Here is a 21,198-nt window from a genome sequence, read left to right as displayed (position 1 = left end):
CGGCGGCGGAGCGGCTATAAAACCGACCCCGAGTACCAGGTAGGCCCCAGAGCGGAGTCGGACCTGTGTGGGAAGCAGAGGCGGTGGCGGAGCGGCTATAAAACCGACCCCGAGGACCAGGTAGGCCCCAGAGCAGAGTCGGACCTGTGTGGGAAGCAGAGGCGGCGGCGGAGCGGCTATAAAACCGACCCCGATGACCAGGTAGGCTTACCAATCTCCAATCTCAGAGCTCCGAGTGGGAGAGAGGTAAAAAGTAGTTGAAGTGTGACGTCACCAGAAAGCAGGTAAGTGATTGGTTGGTGAGTATTTTCTCTTTCTTTTTACAAGCTTAAATTCTGCGGTTTATATTTTCTAGGGTCTCTGTGGTGTAGTGGGGACAGTTGGTAAATAAGCGCCCTAGAGTAGATCTTTAATTGGTGGTATTGATTTAATTAAATTAATTAAAGGGTAAGTCATGTCAGGACAGCCCAGCCCCGTGTTATGCTCCTCTTGCTCTATGTGGGAATTCAGGGACGCTGCCTGTGTCCCTGACGACCATGTGTGCCAGAAATGCATCCAGCTGCAGCTACTAGCGGACCGTATTGAGGCGCTGGAGCTGCGGATGGATGAGTTTTGGAGCATTCGCGATGCTGAGAGGGTTGTGGGTTACACGTTTAGTGAGTTGGTCACACCACTGGTTAGGGCTGCACAGGCAGAAGGGAAATGGGTGACCATCAGGCAGAGCAGTAGAGGCAGGCAGGTAGTGCAGGGGACCCCTGTGGCCATCCCCCTTTCAAACAGGTATACCGATTTGGATACTGTTGAGGGGGATGACTTACCAGGGGAAGGCAGCAGCAGCCAACTTCCGGGCACCAGGGGTGCTTCTGCTGCTCAGGAAGGGAGGAAAAAGAGTGGGAGAACAATAGTGGTAGGGGATTCTATCGTAAGGGGAACAGATAGGCATTTCTGTGGCCATAGACGTGACTCCATGATGGTTTGTTGCCTCCCTGGTGCCAGGGTCAAGGATGTCACTGAACGGCTGCAGGGCATTCTGAAGGGGGAGGGTGAACAGTCAGAGGTCGTGGTTCACATTGGGACCAATGACATGGGTAGGAAGAGGGATGAGGTCCTGCAGCAAGAATTTAGGGAGCTAGGTAGCAGATTAAAGAGCAGGACCTCAAAGGTTGTAATCTCTGGATTACTCCCGGTGCCACGTGCTAGTGAGTATAGGAATAGGAGGATAGAGCAGATGAATGCGTGGCTAAAGAGTTGGTGCAGGAGGGAGGGCTTTAGTTTCCTGGATCACTGGGCCTGCTTCTGGGGAAAGTGGGACTTGTACAAGTCGGATGGGTTGCACCTGAACCAGAGCGGGACAAATGTCCTTGCGGGGAGGTTTGCTAGCACTGTTCGGGGGTGTTTAAACTAAAATGGCAGGGGGTTGGGAACCTGAGCAGGGAGACAGAGGAAAGGGAAACAGGGATAAAAGCAAAAGATAGGAAGGAGAAAAACAAAAGTGGCAGTAAGAGAAATCAACAGTTTAAATCAAACGTGGCCACAGTAAATAATAAATCTAATAGGTCTAAGAGCGTTAAAAAAACAAGCCTGAAGGCTTTGTGTCTTAATGCGAGGAGCATTTGTAATAAGGTGGACGATTTGGCTGCACAAATAGAGGTAAACAAATATGATTTGGTTGGGATTACGGAAACGTGGCTCAAGGATGGCCAAGACTGGGAACTCAACATCCAGGGGTATTCGATATTCAGGAAAGATAGGCAAAAAGGAAAGGGAGGTGGGGTAGCATTACTGGTTAAACAAGGGATTAATACAATTGTAATGAAGGATATTAGCTCTGATGATGTGGAATCTGTATGGGTAGAATTAAGAAATACTAAGGGGAAAAAAACATTGGTGGGAGTGGTATATAGACCTCCAAAGAGTAAGGCAGAGGTTGGGGTGGCATTAAAAGGGAAATTAAAGAAGCGTGCAATAAGGGCACAGCAGTTATCATGGGTGACTTTAATCTACATATAGATTGTGCCAACCAAATTAGTAACAATACTGTGGAGGAGGAATTCCTGGAGTGTTTACGGGATGGTTTCCTGGACGAATATGTCGAGGAACCAACCAGAGATCAGGACATCTTAGACTGGGTATTATGTAACGAGAAAGGATTAATTAGCAATCTTGTTGTACGAGGCGCCTTGGGTCGGAGCGATCATAATATGATCGAATTCTTCATTAAAATGGAGAATGAAGTAGTTGACTCAGAGACTAGGGTCCTCAATTTAAATAAAGGAAACTACGATGGTCTGTGGAGCGAGTTGGGTAGGATTGATTGGGGAATGGCACTCAAAGGGTTGACGGTGGATAGGCAATGGCAAACATTCAAAGACCGAATGGATGAGCTACAGAATTTGTTCATCCCAGTTTGGCATAAAAATAAAACAAAAAAGTTGACTCAACCGTGGCTAACAAGGGAAATTAGGGATAACATAAGATCCAAGGAGAGGACATATAATTTGGCCAGAAAAAGCAATAATCCTGAGGATTGGGAGCAGTTTAGGATTCAACAAAGGAGGACAAAGGGATTAATTAAGAAAGGGAAAATAGAATATGAGAGTAAGCTATCAGGGAACATAAAAACTGACTGTAAAAGCTTTTATAGATATGTGAAGAGAAAAAGATTGGTGAAGTCATGCGTAGGTCCCTTGCAGTCAGAATCAGGGGAATTTATAATGGGAAACAGAGAAACGGCAGGCCAACTAAATTCATACTTTGGTTCTGTCTTCACAAAGGAGGACACAAATAACCTCCCAGAGATGCCGGGGAACATAGGGTCTGATGAAAGGGTGGAACTGAAAGAAATCAGTATCTGTAGGGAAATGGTGTTAGGAAAATTGATGGGACTGAAGGCCGATAAATCCCCAGGGCCTGATAATCTACATCCCAGGGTACTTAAGGAAGTGGCCCTAGAAATAGTAGATGTACTGCTGGTCATCTTCCAGAACTCGATAGACTCTGGAACAGTACCCATGGATTGGAGGGTAGCTAATGTTACCCCACTACTCAAAAAAGGTGGTAGAGAAAAAGCGTGGAATTATAGACTGGTAAGCCTGACATCGGTAGTGGGGAAAATGCTAGAGTCTATTATAAAAGATGTAATAGCAGAGCACTTGGAAAGCAGTGACAGGATCGGACAAAGTCAACCTGGATTTACAAAAGGTAAATCATGCTTGACTAATCTACTGGAATTTTTTGAGGATGTAACTCGTAAAATAGATAAGGGAGAACCAGTGGATGTGGTGTATTTGGACTTTCAGAAGGCTTTCGATAAGGTCCCACATAAGAGATTAGCGTGCAAAATTAAGGCACATGGGATTGGGGGCAAGGTATTGACTTGGATAGAGAACTGGTTGGCGGACAGAAAGCAAAGAGTTGGAATAAACGGGTCGTTTTCCGAGTGGCAGGCAGTGACTAGTGGGGTACCGCAAGGATCGGTCCTAGGACCCCAGCTGTTCACAATATATATTAATGATCTGGATGAGGGAATTGGATGTAATATCTCCGAATTTGCAGACGACACAAAGCTAGGTGGGAGGGTAAGCTGTGAGGAGGATGTCGTGAAACTCCAGTACGATTTGGACAGGTTGGGTGATTGGGCAGAAACATGGCAAATGCACTATAATGTGGATAAATGTGAGGTTATCCACTTTGGTGGCAAAAATAGGAAGGCAGATTATTATTTGAATGGCAATAGTTTGGGAGAAGGGGAAGTGCAAAGAGACCTGGGTGTTCTTGTGCACCAGTCGCTGAAGGTAAGCATGCAGGTGCAGCAGGCGGTTAAGAAGGCAAATGGTATGTTGGCCTTCGTAGCAAGAGGGTTCGAGTACAGGAACAAGGATGTCTTGCTACAGTTGTACAGGGCCTTGGTGAGACCACACCTTGAGTATTGTGTGCAGTTTTGGTCGCCTTACCTGACAAAGGACGTTCATGCCATGGAGGGAGTGCAGCGAAGATTCACCAGGCTGATACCTGGGATGGCAGGAATGACGTATGAGGAGAGATTGTGTCGATTGTGCTTATACTCCTTGGAGTTTAGAAGATTGAGAGGGGGGTCTCATTGAAACCTATAAAATTCTGTCAGGCCTGGACTAGATGCAGGAAGGATGTTCCTGATGGCCGGGGAGTCCAGAACCAGGGGTCATAGTCTAAGGATAAGGGGTAAGCCATTTAGGACTAAAATGAGGAGGAATTTCTTCACCCAGAGAGTGGTGAACCTGTGGAATTCTCTGCCACAGAGGGCGGTGGAGGCCAGTTCATTAAATATATTCAAGAAAGAGTTGGATATATTTCTTAAGGCTAAAGGGATCAAGGGATATGGGGAGAAGGCAGGGACAGGGTACTGAATTTGGATGATCAGCCATGATCTCATTGAATGGCGGAGCAGGCTCGAAGGGCCGAATGGCCTACTCCTGCTCCTATCTTCTATGTTTCTATGTTTCTAAATCTCTCTCTCTTTCTCAGAACGAGTGGTGCAAAAATGGCTACCACACAAAAGCCAGGAAGAGGACCCTTTAAATAGCGCCCCCCCAGCCCCACAGCGACTGGGAAGCGTTCCAGTCAACCTGTCATTGGTAGCGCCAGGCGGAAAGGAGGGGGGCGCCACTGAATTTCCGGTCCGAGGCACCCCAAGGGCGTTGCACTCTCGAATGACGTCAAGATCTGCGTGCGCAGGAGATCGGGCGGTATTGTTTAGCACCGCCGCAAAATGTCCGGTCAATTTTGCGAGAGGCGCAGATATGGCTGCACCCGGGCGCTAGTTGGTTTGCGCCCCACTTAGCGCCCTCTTAAGGTGCTAACGGGTGGCGCAACCAACTGAATATTTCCCCCTTAATATTCAAGGGTACAAGGTGTTCAGAAAAGATAGGGAAGGAAAAAGGGAGGTGTGGTGGCAGTGCTGATTAAGGAAGACATTGTAGTGTTGGAAAGGGAGGATGTTCTTGAGGGGACAAGGACAGAATCCATTTGGTTAGAGTTGAGGAGCAAAAAGAGTATGATCACGCTATTGGGGGTATTCTACAGGCCTCCCAATAGTGAGAGGGAGTTAGAGGAGCAAATCTGCAGGGAAATCGCAGAGATATGCAAAAGCTATAGAGTGGTGATATTGGGGGACTTTAATTACCCAAATATCGATTGGGATAATGCTAGTGTAAAGGGAAAGGAGGGGGAGGAACTTCTGAAATGTGTTCAGGAGAATTTCCTTGACCAGTATGTTCTTGGCCCAACTAGGAAGGAGGTATTGTTGGATCTGGTGCTGGGGAATGAGGTGGGCCAGGTCGACCAAGTGTCTGTGGGGGCACACTTGGTCGACCTGGCCCACCTCATTCCCCAGCATCATGATCATCTTATCATAAGATTTAGATTAGCAATGGAGAGGAGCAAGGAACAATCTAGAGTGGAACTTCTAAACTGGAATAGGGCTAACTTCAATGGGATGTGAAAGGATCTAGCCAGAGTAAAATGGAACCAAAGACTGACTGTAACGGAACAATGGGAGATCTTTAAGGGGGGGATGTTCCAAGTACAGGCTAGGTACATTCCAACAAGAGGGAAGGGTAAGGGAACCAAAGCAAGGGCTCCTTGGATGACGAGGGAGATAGAGAAGATGATGAAACAAAAAAAGAGGGTGTATGATGAATGTCAGGTGAATTCTTCAAGGGAGAACCAGACCAAATACAATAAGTTGAGAGGGGAAGTGAAGATGAAAATAAGATTGGCAAAGAGATAATATGAGAGTAGAATGGCGGTTAACATAAAAGGGAACCAAAAAATCTTCTACCGGCATGAAAACGGTAAGCGAGTAGTAAGAGGCAGGGTGGGGCCAATTAGGGACAAAAAAGGTGATATATGCTAAGAGGCGCAGGGCAAGGCTAGAATACTCAATGAGTACTTTGTATCGGTGTTTACTAAAGAGGTGGATGCTGACAAAATATTAGTAGAAGTGGAAAAGGTAGAAACAATGGAAGGGGTGAAAATCGATAGACAGTATGTAGTAGAAAGGCTGGGTATGCTTAGAGTAGATAAGTCACCTGGTCCAGATGGCTTGCATCCCAGGTTACTAAGGAAATTGGGAGAGGAAATAGTGGAAGGGCTTGCCATAATTTTCCAATCTTCCCTAGATGTGGGGGAGGTGCCTGGGGATTGGAAAGTGCCAAATGTGACACCATTGTTCAAGAAAGGGTGTAAGGACAATCCTAGTAACCACGTGCCGGTCAGTTTAACATCAGTGGTGAGTAAAGTTTTAGAAACAATAATCAAGGAAAATATTAACGGGCGCTTGGAGAGGTTTAAGCTAATTAACGAGTGCCAACACAGATTTGTAAAAGGCAGATCGTGTTTGACCTAGGGTCATAACGGCACAGAAGGAGGCCATTCATCCCATCGAGTCCATGCCGGCTCTCTGTGGAGCATTCCAGTCATTCCCATTGCCCCGCTCTATCCCTGTAGCCCTGCAAGTTTATTTCCCTCAAGCGCCTATCCAGTCTCCTCTTGAAAACATTGAGTGTCTCCATTTCCACCACTTCCGTCGGCAGCGAGTTCCAGGTCCTCACCACTTGCTGCATAAAAATGTTTTCCCTCACATCCCCCCTGTATCTCTTGCCCAAAACCTTAAATTTGTGTCCCTTAGTCCTTGTACCATCAACTAGTGGGAACAGCCTTTCCCCGTCTAGCCTATCCAAACCCGTCATAACCTTCTTTAAGAACATAAAAAATAGGAGCAGGAGTAGGCCAATCGGCCCCTCGAGCCTGCTCCGCCATTCAATAAGATCATGGCTGATCTGATCCTAACCGCCAATCCACTATCACAGAACCATCTCCTGAATCTAACAGAATTAGACACACGAAATAGGAGCAGGATCAGGCTACACGGCCTCTGGGCCCGCTCCACTACCCACAGGGCCATGACCGATCCGAACCTAGACTCATGTCCAAATTCCTGCCCGCTCCCCATAACCCTTAATTCCCTTTACTTCTAGGAAACTGTCTATTTCTGTTTTAAATTTATGTAATGATGTAGTTTCTACAGCTTTTTGGGGCAGCATATTCCATGGACCTACCACCCTCTGAGTGAAGTAGTTCCTCCTCATCTCAGTTTTGAAAGAGCAGCCCCTTTTCTAAGACTATGCCCCCTAGTTCTAGTTTCACCCATCATCGGGAACATCCTCCCCGCATCCACCCGATCCAACCCCTTCACAATCTTATATGTTTCAATAAGATCGCCTCTCATTCTTCTGAACTCCAATGAGTAGAGTCCCAATCTACTCAACCTCTCCTCATATGTCCATCCCCTCATCCCCGGGATTAACCGAGTGAACCTTCTTTGTACTGACTCGAGAGCAAGTATGTCCTTTCTTAAGTATGGACACCAAAACTGTACGCAGTATTCCAGGTGCGGTCTCACCAATACCTTGTACAACTGAAGCAATACCTCCCTATTTTGATATTCTATCCCCTTAGCAATGAAAGCCAACATTCCATTGGCCTTCTTAATCACTTGCTGCACCTGCATACTAACCTTTTGAGTTTCGTGCACCAGGACCCCCAGATCCCTTTGTACTTCAGTACTTTCCAGTTTCTTGCCATTAAGATAATAACTTGCTCTATGATTTTTCCTGCCAAAGTGCATAACCTCACACTTTCCAGTATTGTATTCCATCTGCCAAATCTCTGCCCACTTTCTTAGCCTGTCTATGTCCCCTTGCAGGTTTTTTATGTCCTCCTCACTCACTACTTTCCCTCCCATCTTAGTATCATCTGCAAACTTTGATATGTTACACTCGGTCCCCTCCTCCAAATCGTTAATATAGATTGTAAAGAGTTGGGGACCCAGCACTGACCCCTGCGGAACACCACTAGTTACTGATTGCCAGTCTGAGAATGAACCATTTATCCCAACTCTCTGCCTTCTGTTAGATAGCCAATCCTCTATCCATGCCAGAATATTACCCCCAATCCCGTGATTTTTTATCTTAAGCAATAATCTTCTGTGTGGCACCTTGTCAAATGCCTTTTGGAAGTCTAAATACACTACGTCCACTGGTTCCCCTTTATCCACCCTATATGTTACTTCCTCAAAGAACTCCAGCAAATTTGTCAAACATGACTTCCCCTTCATAAAACCATGCTGACTTTGTCCTATTAAATTATGATTATCCAAATGTCCTGTTACTGTCTCCTTAATAATGGACTCCAAAATTTTACCTACCACAGATGTTAGGCTAACCGGTCTATAGTTTCCAGCCTTCTGTCTACTGCTCTTTTAAAATAAGGGTGTTACATTAGCAGTTTTCCAGTCTGCCGGGACCTTTGCCGAGTCCAGGGAGTTTTGGAAAATTATTACCAATGCATCCACAATCCCTACCGCCACTTCCCTCAAGACCCTAGGATGTAAGCCATCAGGTCCAGGTGATTTATCCGCCTTGAGTCCCATTATTTTACCGAGTACCACTTCCTTAGTGATTTTGATCGTGTTTAGCTCCTCCCCCCCTTTAGCCCCCTGTTTGTCCAGTGTTGGGATATTCTTAGTGTCTTCTACTGTAAAGACTGATACAAAATATTCATTCAGTGTTTTTGCCATCTCCATATTTCCCACCATTAATTTCCCGGTCTCATCCTCTAAGGGACCAACATTTACTTTAGCCACCCTTTTTCTTTTTATATAACTATAAAAACTCTTACTATCTGTTTTTATATTTTTTGCTAATTTACTTTCATAATCTATCTTCCCTTTCTTAATCAATCATTTTGTTATTTTTTGCTGTCTTTTAAAGTTTTCCCAATCCTCTATCCTCCCACTAGATTTGGCTACCTTATATGCCCTTGTTTTTAGTCGAATACTATCCTTAATTTCTTTACTTAGCCACGGATGGCTGTCTTTTCTTTTACACCCTTTTCTTCTCAGTGGAATATATTTTTTTTGGAAGTTGTAAAATAACTCCTTAAATGTACACCACTGATCATGTATCATCTTACCCTTTAATCTATTTTCCCAATCCACTCTACTCAATTCCGCTCTCATACCTTCATAGTCTCCTTTATTCAAGCTTAGCACGCTTGTTTGAGATCCAACCTTCTCACCCTCTAATTGAAAATGGAATTCAACCATGTTATGGTCACTCATTCCAAGGGGATCCTTTACTAGGACATTTTTAATTAATCCTGTCTCGTTACACAGGACCAGATCTAAGGTTGCTTGCCCCCTGGTCGGTTCAGTTACATACTGCTCAAGAAACCCATCCCTAATACACTCAATGAACTCATCCTCAAGGCAGCCCTGCCCAATTTGATTTGTCCAATTAATATGATAGTTAAAATCCCCCATAATTATAGATGTTCCCTTATTACAAGCCTCAACTATTTCCTGATTGATACTCCATCCAACAGAGTTGCCACTGTTCGGAGGCCTATAGACTACGCCCACTAGTGTTTTTTTCCCCTTATTATTCCTTACCTCCGCCCAAACTGTTTCATTATCCTGATCTTTTGACCCAATATCATTTCTCTGTATTACAGTGATTCCTTCCTTTATTAACATAGCCACCCCACCTCCCCTTACTTCCTGCCTGTCCTTCCTGATCGTTAAATAACCTGGTATGTTTAATTCCCAGGCATTGTCACCCTGCAGCCATGTTTCTGTAATGGCCACAAGATCATACCCATATGTAGTTATTTGTGCCATTAACTCGTCTATTTTGTTACGAATGCTACGTGCATTCAGATAGAGAACTTTCAAAGATGTTTTGTGACACTTAGTTCCTGCTTTTGCCCTTTTTATTACTTTACCTTTTAGTCCATACCTTCTGCCCCTTCCTGACACGCTCTGGTTTTCAATTTCCCCACTGCAACCTAAGTCTATGACCTTCTCTGTTGTCATTTTTATTATTTGCTCTCTAGGAACCTCCCCCCCACTAGTTAGTTTAAAGCCCTCTCTACAGCCCTAGTTATATGATCCGCCAGGACTCTAGTCCCAGCACCAAGTGAAGCCCGTCCCAACGGAACAGCTCCCTCCTGCCCCAGTACTGGTGCCAGTGTCCCAGGAAGCAAAACCCATTTCTCCCACACCAGTCTTTGAGCCACACATTTAACTCTCTAATTTTATTTGTCCTAGCCAAATTCGCTCGTGGCTCAGGTAATAATCCAGAGATTATTACCCTTGTGGTTCTGCTTTTTAATTTGGCCCCTAGCTGCTCAAACTCCCTCAGCAGAACCTCCTTCCTTGTCCTATCTATGTCATTGGTCCCAACATGGACCATGACAACTGGATCCTCCCCCTCCCACTCCAAGTTTCTCTCCAGTCGAGAGGAGATGTCCTTAACCCTGGCACCGGGCAGGCAACACAGCCTTCGGGACTCTCGCTCTCGGCTGCAAAGAACTCTATCTATCCCCCTAACGATACTATCCCCTACCATTACAACATTTCTTTTAACTCCCCCCACTTGAATGGCCCCCTGCTCCACGGTGCTGTGGCCAGGTTGCTCATCCTCCCCGCAGTCCCTGTTCCCAATCCCACAGGGAGTAAGAGCCTCGAACCTGTTGGACAAGTGCAAAGGCTGCGGCTCCTCCAACACTACCTCCTGGATCCCCGTACCTGCCTCACTTCCAGTCACACCATCCTGACCCTGGCCACGGACTACATCTGAATTAATTAATCTAATTGGTGTGAATACCTCGTGATACACAGAGTCCAGGTAACTCTCCCCCTCCCTGATGTGTCTCAGTGTTTGAAGCTCGGACTCCAGCTCTTCAACACGGAGCCGGAATTCCTCGAGCAGCCAACACTTACTGCAAATGTGATCACCGTGAGCATCAATGGTGTCCACCAGCTCCCACATATTGCAGCAGCAACACATCACCTGATCTGTACACCTCTATCAAATTTAAACTAGTAAATGGGGGAGCGGAGGGGTGGGGGGCGAGGGCTCAGATGTAAAATGCTTCAAAATAATAGTTCAAAAACAAACGGAAGGAAAGAGAATAGAGTAACAGTCAGAAATTGTGCTTTAGGCACTACAGGTAAAGGGAAAACTAAAAGATGTAAAGTGATTAAACCAGGAGAGAGAAATAAGAAACATTTGAGTAAAACATTAGAGCTGAAGGACAGGCTAGGGTGTGTGGCCCAAATAGGCATTCTTATACAAACACACGGAGTATATAAGGAATAAATTGAATGAACTGCAGGTGCGAATTCAACTTGGAGGGTATGACATGGTAGCCATTACTGAGACGCGGCTGCAAGATGGTCAGGACTGGGACTACATACACCAGGTTATAAGGTCTACAGGAAAGATCGGGAAAATGGTAGAGGGGGAGGAGTAGCCTCAGTGATTAAGGATGAAATCATTTCAATGAAAAGAGAGGATATACCGAGAGGTAAGGAGGTAGTGGAGATTTTGGCCTAAAAATTCGGTTGCTTTGCACCTCCCGGGGCGCAAAGCAACTAGCGCCCGGATGCGGCACCACAAACGCCTCCCGCGAAGTTCAGCAGGAGGTTAGCAGCGGCAGTAACCATTAGTGCCCCGGTCGCGATCTTCAGTAGCGCCCCCTGACTTACTGCTGGATGCTATATCTGACGGGGTCGGGGGGCCTACCTGCAGCCTGCGGCTGGGGCAGCGCTAATTAAAGGCAAGGTGCCGCGTGGCCATTTTTGTTGCTCGCCGCTGCCAGCACCTGTCCCCGTTGCCGTCCCCGGCCTTCTGACCAGCACCGCCCCCCCCACTCCGTGAGCCCGACACTTCTCTTGAGTGCTGGGCTCTTTTGCTGGCACCCCAATCTCTGGTGGCCCAGCTGGGCCCCGGGTCGTGCTGCGCAAGGCCCCTCCCTTTTAAGAAAGGGAGGAAGGCATGCAGTACCGCATGGCGCTGTGGCATGTAGCACAGCAATATTTCCTCGCAGCGCCCCAAGAGGGAGACGGGGTGCTTCCAGTAGCGCCCTGCTTCCCTCTTGGGGTGCTACCAATGAATTTCGGCTGCGGGGGGCACTAATTTTTCCAGGGTGCTAAAAATAGCGCCCCGGTGAAGTTAGCGCCCCAAAGGGGGCGCGACTCAATTCTTCCCCCTTTATGTTTAGAATTAAGAAATAGGAAAGGATTTAAGACTGTAGTGGGAGTTGTGTATAAGCCCCCTGGTAGCAGCTGTGAAGTGCTAGATTGTATAAATGCAGAGATTAGACAAGCATGTAGCAAAGGCAGAGTGATTTTAATGGGGGATAATGGGGGATTTTAACTTTCACATAGATTGGGATAAGCAGATTAGCACATGTCAGAAAGGTAGTGAATTTCTTGAGTGTGTTCGAGATAGTTTTCTGCAACAATATGTCCTAGAACCAACAAGGGAGCGTGCCATATTAGATTTAGTAATGAGTAATGAGCCAGATTTAGTTAAAAGCCTAACGGTACATGAACATTTATATAATAGCGATCATAACATGATTGAGTTCAACGTAGTGTTTGAAAGGGAGAAACGCGAAACAGCGACTAAGATTTTAGATTTAAGTAAGGCCGACTTCAATGGGATGAGACAGAGACTGTCCACAATAAACTGGGCAAATCTGTTAATGGGTAAAATGACAGAAGTTCAGTGGGAGATGTTCAAAAAATAATTTAATGTGATATAGAACCAGTTTATACCCCTGAGGGGCAAGAGCTCTATTTGCCCAAAAAAACCAGCCATGGACGACTAAAGAGATAAGGGACAACATAAAACTAAAAGAAAAAGCATACAAAAATGCAAAAAGTAACACAGATCCAGTCGAATGTGAGAGATACAAAGAACAGCAAAGGGTGACAAAACAGATAGTAAGAGCTACAAAAAGGGAGTATGAAAATAAACTTGCAAGGGATATCAAAATCAACATAAATATTTTTCACAATTATTTTAGGAAAAAGAGGGTGGTCAGGAGTAATGTTGGCCCCTTGAAAACTGATATCGGTGATATTGTCAATGATAATAAGGAAATGGCGGACATGTTGAATAATTACTTTGTGTCAGTATTTACAGTAGAGGAAGAGGATAGCATGCTGGAAATCCCAAGGAAACTAATATTGAATCAGGGACAGAGACTCAACAAAATTAATGTAAGCAAAATAATAGCAATGAAGAAAATAACGGCACTAAAGAGTGACAAATCCCCAGGACCAGATGGTTTCTATTGCAGGATTTAAAGGAAGTAGGTGAGCATATTGCAGATGCCCTAACTATAATCTTCCAAAGTTCTCTCGTTTCAGGAACCGTTCCTTTAGCTTGTAAAACTGCAGATGTCACTCCACTATTTAAGAATGGTGAGAGAGGGCAACCAGGGAATTATAGACCAGTCAACCTAACATCTGTTGACAGGAAATTACTAGAGTTTATTATTAAGAATAGGGTGACTGAACACTTTGAAAATTTTCAGCTGATCGGTGAGAGCCAGCATGGATTTGTAAAGGGTAGGTCATGCCTGACGAACGTGATTGATTTTTTTGAAGAGGTGACTGAAGGTGTGGACTTCCAGAAGGCATTTAATAAAGTCCCTCATAAGAGACCGTTAACTAAAGTTGAATCCCATGGAATTAAAGGCAAATTATTGACCCGGTTAGGAAATTGGCTGAATGGCAGGAGACAGCGAGTAGGGATAATGAGCAAGTACTCTAATTGGCAGGATGTGACCAGTGGTGCCCCAACCTCCTGCTCAGCCACCTCATGCTGCACAGGGCCGAGGGCACCAGCGCATCGAGGCACCTCGCTGCAGGAGATATCCCCGACAGCTGGTTTACAGACAGAGGATGAGCTACCTCAACATGAGTGAGCAGCAGCGCCAAAGGAGGCTGAGACTTTCGCAAGAGGTTGTCTGAGAGATCTGCGGACTGCTGTAGCAAGACCTGGTGCCCAGAGGAACGGGTGGACACCCCTTACCAGTGGCTGTCAAAGTCACCACCGCACTCAACTTCTTTGCCTCAGGCTCCTTCCAGGGATCATCAGCAGACATCAGCGGCATCTCCCAGTCGGCCGCCCACAGTTGCATCATGCAGGTTACCGATGCCCTTTTTGCTAAGGCCCACAATTACATCCAGTTCTCAAGGGATCAAGCAAGTATAACCACCCATTCGGTTGGCTTTGCAAATATGGCAGGCATGCCAATGGTGCAGGGCGTCATAGACTGCACACATGTGGCCTTTAGGGCACTCCATCACAACCCAGCTATCTTTGTCAACCGAAAGGGCTTCCACTCCCTCAACGTACAGCTGGTGTGTAACCACAAGAAGGAGTTCTTGCATGTTTGTGCCACGTTCTGTGGTAGTTGTCATGACTGTTTTATCCTGCGGCACTCTAGTGTTCCTCCACTTTTCAATCTACCAAACCAACTTAACGGATGGCTCCTTGGTGACAAAGGCTACCCCCTGAAGAAGTGGCTAATGACCCCGATTAGGAGGCCAGCTAACGAGGCTGAAGAGCGTTACAATGCCAGTCACACTTCGACCAGGTCCATTATCCAGCAAACCATTGGGTTGTTGAAGATGTGCTTCCATTGCCTTGACCAATCAGATGGAGCCCGGCAGTATACACCATACATGGTCTCCAGAATGGTTGTGGTCTGCTGTGCACTGCACAACATCGCACAGCATCATGGTTTGCAGCTTCCTGATGAGCAAGTGGCTCAGTTCCAGCCCTCCTCACATGAGTGTGGAGGAGGAGGCTGAGGATCGGGAGGAGGAGGAGGAGGAGCAGGAGGAGGAGGAGGAGCAAGAGGAGGTCAGAGCGCCAGTGTATCGACCAGCAGCAGTGGCAATACGCGAGCACATGGCTGCCCGGGATGCAAGGGATGAACTTATCCTGGTCAGATTTGCATTGGTTGCCCAAGTTGGCACATGTCCTTGGCTCCATCCTAAGACATCATTGACAATGGACATGACTCTCTGGCTTCCTTTCACTCAGGCCACCAACCTGACAATGCAAGTGTGGCAGAGCTCGCAATGTGGAGCTGCCTAAGGCGAAAGAACAGATGCCATCACGCCAACATTTTGGCATCAAATCATTTTAATGCTTTCCAACAGGGATGGCATTTCATTAATACACAGAAACATTCTCCCAATCTGCACACAGATCTGGAGGTTATATCCCTTGCCAGCTGTACCCACACAGCCTTGGTTTCTTTGGGAGGCCTCTTCCTCCCAGATGAGTGGAAGAGCACCTCCCTGCTAGCTGTCACCCCCTCAAACAACATTTGCAGTGCCTCATCCGAGAGCCTCGAGGAGGCCCTTGCCTTGGAATTGGACATAGTGGTTTCTCAGAATATGTTGTAGGTGGTGCAGCATAGGCAGAAATCCTGTGGAATGATCCAAGGCAGCAAGAAGCCATAAAATCAGACTGGAAAAGTGATGTCAGCAGAGGCGGGTTTCAGTCCCAAAACACTAATTGACCAAGGGCATCCCACACCTCTGAAATCAAGTGGTCAATCAGGGGGAAATCACAATTTTTTGAAAACTATCAGTGGAGGCGGGTTTCAAACCCACCCATACCGAAACCCACCTCTATCTCGCCTCCACTGAGAAAATCGCCCCCATAGAATCGTTACAGCACAGTAGGAGGCCATTTGGCCCGTCGAGCCCTTGCCAGCTTTCTGCAAGAGCATTTCAGCTAGTCCCACTCCCCTGCCCATTCCCCGTAACCCTGCAATTTATTTTCCTTCAGGTACTTATCCAATTCCCTTTTGAAAGCCACTATTGAATATGTCTCCACCACCCTTTCAGACAGTGCATTCCAGATCATAACCACTCACTGCGTAATCTGCCAATCACCTTAAATCAGTGTCCTCTGGTTCTCGACCCTTCCGCCAATTAAAATAGTTTCTCTCTATCTACTCTGTCGAGACCCATCATGATTTTGAACACCTCTATCAAATCTCCTCTCAATCTTCCCTGCTCTAAGGAGAACAACCCCAGCTTCTCCAGTCTATCCACATAACTGAAGTCCCTCATCCCTGGAGCCATTCTTGTAAATTTTTTCTGCAACAATTCACCATATTTATTAATGACTTAGATGATGGAATGGAAGGCCACATATCAAAATTTGCCGATGACACAAAGATAGGCGGCATTGTAGGCAGTTTAGATGAAAGCATAAAATTACAAAGGGATATTGATAGATTAAGTGAATGGCCAAAACTGTGGCAAATGGATTTCAAATGTGAGGCAAATGTGAGGTCATCCACTTTGGACCTAAAAAGGATAGAACAGCGTACTTTCTAAATGGTGAAAAGCTAAAACCAGTGGAGGTCCAAAGAGACTTGGGCGTCCAGGTACATAGACCAGTAACATGTCATGAACAGGTACAGAAAATAATCAAAAAGGCTAATGAATGCTGGCCCTTATTGAATACAAGGGGGTAGAAGTTATGCTACAGCTATACAAAGCCCTGGTTAGACCACACCTGGAGTACTGTGAGCAGTTCTGGGCACCACACCTTAGGAAGGATATATTGGCCTTGGATGGAGTGCAGCGTAGTTTTACCAGAATGATATCCGGACATAAGGGTTAAGTTACGAGGAGAGATTACACAAATTAGGGTTGCATTCCCTAGAATTTAGACGGTTTAGGGGTGATTTGATTGAAGTTTTCAAGCTATTAAGGGGAACAGATAGGGTAGATAGAGAGAAACTATTTCCACTGGTTGGGGATTCTAGGACAAGGGGTCATAATCTAAAAATTAGAGCCAGACCTTTCAGGAGTGAAATTAGGAAACACTTCAACACATAAAGGGATATGGGACAAAGGCAGGTATATGGAGTTAGATCACAGATCAGCCATGATCTCATTGAATGGTGCAACAGGCTCGAGGGGCTAAATGGCCTACTACTGTTCCTATGTTCCTATGACATCAGCTAGCTCAAGCAGCTTAATGATTTAAAAGATGATGCAAAATTTTCCTATCGCTGTCTTGAATAATATGTTCAAAGTTCATAATTTTTGGTCTACAACCCAATTTTTTAGGGGAGTATTAAACTGCATGGCCTAGAAATTGGGTTCTGGTCTTGCCAGGGCTGTAGCGCCAGAAAGTTTGCGCCAGCGGTAATGCGGCAGCGCCCGATGAAAATTCGGGTGCGCCGGGCCCAGACGGCGACGGGCGCTAAAACCCTCCTTTAGCGCCTCAAAACGGGCGTGAACTTGGGTTTCCCGGCGCTAATCCCCCGCTGCGGCACCCGATGCGGTGCGGCAGGCGGGGGAACTGCAGGCCTCCTCCTCCTGTTAAGGAGGAGCTGCCTGCAGCCGACAACTGTCCGGCAGATTGCCCCGACATCTGAGCCCGGCACCTCGGGGAAGTGCCGGGCTCGCATGAGACACTGATCAGGGCCGCGGGGGGGGAATGCAGGAGTCCGGGAAGGGAGGTGCGGGCAGGCGGCCGCCGGGAACGCGGCCGGCCGCCGCTCCACCTTTATGCGCCAGCGCACACTGGGGGAAGACTCTGTTGCCAGAGTCATAGTTGCGCCTGCCACGGGCGAGGCGGGCGCAACTGAATTTCGGCTTGGGGCCGGGTTACCACGGCAACCGGGACACTGCGCACACCGATGACGTCATCGGTGCCGGCGCAGCGCTACCGGCCTACCGCCGCGGAAGGGCCCCAGGCAATTTAGGAACCGGCGCCAATTGCAGCGCTAGGCCCTCTAGCGCCGCAAAATCGGTGCTAAGGGCACTGAATTTCTAGGCCCATGTATTTTGATTTGAGTGTTATTTTCCTGAGTACCGCTTTTGCACAAAGAACCAGCCTGGGTTTTGGAGGCTAAATCATTCAAGTACATAGGAGGTGATAATTTTACTGCAGACAGATGGAAAGCTACTGTTGCAATTTATAAATATAGAAAAAAAATATTTTTTCCCACACATGAGATGGTACAGTGAAAATTGGAACCAAACCCTCTATCCAACACAACATGCTTTAGATAGTAATATCTTACACAGAGCTGAGTTATTATCAACATACCCACTCCATACACAAGGTATTGCAATTGTGTGGGACAGGCTCGATGGACCAGATGATCTTTACCTGTCTGCCATTGTTCATATGTTCGTATATTAAGTACCAGCTCGTTTCAGTGGTAGCAAGCCAATTTGCCACCCCCACTGCCACTCCATCCCCGCCCCACCCCCACCGGACATACCTTTGTGTCGCGCCGGTGAGGCAAGTAGCCTGACATTGATCTTCTTCAAATGAGTGAGCTGCCTGTGGAGGCAATGACAAGCACGGGTAGCTCCCCAAATAATAATAGAGGCCCAAGGCCCAATTTCGGACTGGTTGGGGACGCGTGCTCCATGACAGTTACCACAGTTACAGTAATTGTTTTTCTTTACAGTACAGAGTCACCACGGAGCTGATGATTATATTTATATTTGTAGTTTGTTGCAAATTTAGGTAAATTTATGTTCTATGAGATTCAAATGAAGTAATAATCACATAATTTTTTTAAAATGCAGATCTTATTGTAATCATATCGGATCGATTGGTAAAATGTGTACATGCATACAAATATTTAATTCATTGCATCTAGTATTTCCCAATATTGCAAGAGATTTAAAAACAAAGAGCAAATTATCTGAAATACAATAGGACACAAAACATGTCAGAAACAAGGGCATGGATAAACTTGAAATACTAGTATAAGCAGAAAGGATCGGGGTTTGGTATTTGTGTTCTAGTGAGAGTCAGGATTCCCACCACCATTATACTTACTTAATTCCTTCCTTTGTTGAACTAATGCTAGGTCTGAGTTGGAGTTCAGGACATCCTTTCAGTTTATATCTTCCTTCCCCATAGCCCCAAGATTATTAATGGTATGGGTAAAATAGGATATAGGTAAAAAGCGGGATGAGGTCCTAAAAGCAGAATATAGGGAGTTAGGAGGTAAATTAAAAAATAGGACCTCAAAGGTAGTAATCTCAGGATTGCTACCAGTGCCACGTGCTAGTCAGAGTAGAAATAGAAGGATATTTCAGATGAATACGTGGCTAGAGGAATGGTGCAAGGGGGATGGATTCAAGTTCCTGGGACATTGGAACTGGTTCTGGGGGAGGTGGAACCAGTTCAAACCGGACGGTTTGCACCTGGGCAGGGCCGGGACCGATGTCCTAGGGGGAGTGTTTGCTAGTGCTCTGGGGGAGGGTTTAAACTAAAATGGCAGGAGGTTGGGAACCTGAGCAGGGAAACAGAGGAAAGGGAAACAAGGATAAAAGCAAAAGATAGGAAGGAGAAAAACAAAAGTGGCAGTCAGAGAAATCAATGGTTTAAATCAAACATGGCCACAGTAAATAATAATTCTAATAGGTCTAAGAGCGTTAAAAAAACAAGCCTGAAGGCTTTGTGTCTTAATGCGAGGAGCATTCATAAGAACATAAGAACATAAGAAATAGGAGCAGGAGTAGGCCAATCGGCCCCTCGAGCCTGCTCCACCATTCAATAAGATCATGGCTGATCTGATCCTAACCTCAAATCTTCTATCACTCTCCATCCACCTGAACCCATGTGATCTCCCGGGAGAGGCGAAAAACCAGATAAAAAACCCAACGGCCAATTTGGGAGAAAAAATCTGGGAAATTCCTCTCTGACCCATCTAGGCGATCGAAACTTGTCCAGGAGATCACTCTGTCCCTATATTTTCTACAGTACTTACCTTCTGTAAAGGCGATCTCCACCCCAGCCAGGAACAGGAATAAAACCATCTCCTGAAATCTAACACAGAATTAGAACACAAGAAGTAGGAGCAGAACCAGGCTACACGGCCCCTGGGCCCACTCCACTACCCACAGGGCCATGACCATTCCCAACCTAGACTCATGTCCAATTTCCTACCCGCTCCCCGTAACCCTTAATTCCCTTTACTTCTAGGAAACTATCTATTTCTGTTTTAAATTTATTTAATGATGTAGCTTCCACAGCTTTCTGGGGCAAAAAATTCCACAAACCTACCACCCTCTGAGTGAAGAAGTTTCTCCTCATCTCAGTTTTGAAAGAGCAGCCCCTTATTCTAAGATTATGCCCCCTTGTTCTAGTTTCACCCATCATTGGGAACATCCTCACCGCATCCACCCGATCAAGCCCCTTCACAATCTTATATGTTTCAATAAGATCGCCTCTCATTCTTCTGAACTCCAATGAGTAGAGTCCCAATCTACTCAACCTCTCCTCATATGACCACCCCCTCATCCCCGGGATTAACCGAGTGAACCTTCTTTGTACTGACTTGAGAGCAAGTATGTCTTTTCTTAAGTATGGACACCAAAATTGTATGCAGTATTCCAGGTGCGGTCTCACCAATACCTTGTACAACTGCAGCAATACCTCCCTGTTTTTATATTCTATCCCCCTAGCAATAAAAGCCAACATTCCATTGGCCTTCTTGATCACTTGCTGCACCTGCATACTAACTTTTTGAGTTTCGTGCACCAAGACCCCCAGATCCCTTTGTACTACAGTACTTTCCAGTTTCTTGCCATTAAAATAATAACTTGCTCTATGATTTTTCCTGCCAAAGTGCATAACCTCACACTTTCCAGTATTGTATTCCATCTGCCAAATCTCTGCCCACTTACTTAGCCTGTCTATGTCCCTTTGCAGGTTTTTTATGTCCTCCTCACTCACTACTTTCCCTCCCATCTTTGTATCATCTGCAAACTTTGATATGTTACACTCAGTCCCCTCCTCCAAATCGTTAATATAGATTGTAAAGAGTTGGGGACCCAGCACTGACCCCTGCGGAACACCACTAGTTACTGATTGCCAGTCTGAGAACAAACCATTTATCCCAACTCTCTGCTTTCTGTTGGAGAACCAATCCTCCACCCACGCCAGAATATTACCCCCAATCCCGTGATTTTTTATCTTGAGCTATAATCTTTTGTGTGGCACCTTGTCAAATGCCTTTTGGAAGTCTAAATACACAACATCCACTGGTTCCCCTTTATCCACCCTGTATGTTACTTCCTCAAAGAACTCAAGCAAATTTGTCAAACATGACTTCCCCTTCATGAAACCATGCTGAGTTTGTCCTATTAAATTATGTTTATCCAAATGTCCCGTTACTGTCTCCTTAATAATGGACTCTAACATTTTACCAACCACAGATGTTAGGCTAACAGGTCTATAGTTTCCAGCCTTCTGCCTACTACCCTTTTTAAATAAGGGTGTTACATTAGCA

This window comes from Somniosus microcephalus, chromosome 8, assembly GCF_052327205.1.
Source record: "Somniosus microcephalus isolate GS21.2 chromosome 8, FLI_Smic_1.0, whole genome shotgun sequence".
Taxonomy (NCBI): Eukaryota; Metazoa; Chordata; class Chondrichthyes; order Squaliformes; family Somniosidae; genus Somniosus; species Somniosus microcephalus.
This window is presented reverse-complemented; position numbering follows the sequence as displayed.